This window comes from Sylvia atricapilla, unplaced genomic scaffold (genome assembly GCF_009819655.1).
Source record: "Sylvia atricapilla isolate bSylAtr1 unplaced genomic scaffold, bSylAtr1.pri scaffold_169_arrow_ctg1, whole genome shotgun sequence".
In the NCBI taxonomy this organism is placed as follows: domain Eukaryota; kingdom Metazoa; phylum Chordata; class Aves; order Passeriformes; family Sylviidae; genus Sylvia; species Sylvia atricapilla.
The window spans coordinates 1-375 of record NW_027077097.1 but is presented as its reverse complement, the minus strand read 5'-3'; positions in this window follow the sequence as shown (position 1 = coordinate 375).

Here is a 375-nt window from a genome sequence, read left to right as displayed (position 1 = left end):
GAAGTGTCCTAAAAGTTAAACAGATGGTCTCAACAGACCAACAGACAAAAGATGAAAAAAATCTGTGTCTTTACATAGCCCCGGGGACCCTGCCCAGGCTCTGTTCCTCCCACTTGCTGCTGCTGCAATCCTGCGCTGATCAGCCACAGGGCAGAAGAGAATGGGTGAGGTCTGAGCAGCTACAAAACAGTCCTGCAGAGAGACCATGACAAAGCGGCGGGCTGCCAGCACACATTTCCAACAGTGCTCGAGCCAACCAGGCAGCTCCAAGTCACGAAAATTCTAAAGTTCACTTTTAAAGACAGGACAAATCTTGATTTTCAAGCCATTAGCTTGAACGCGATCCCACACAGGGCCTTAAGGGCGGGTGCTTCC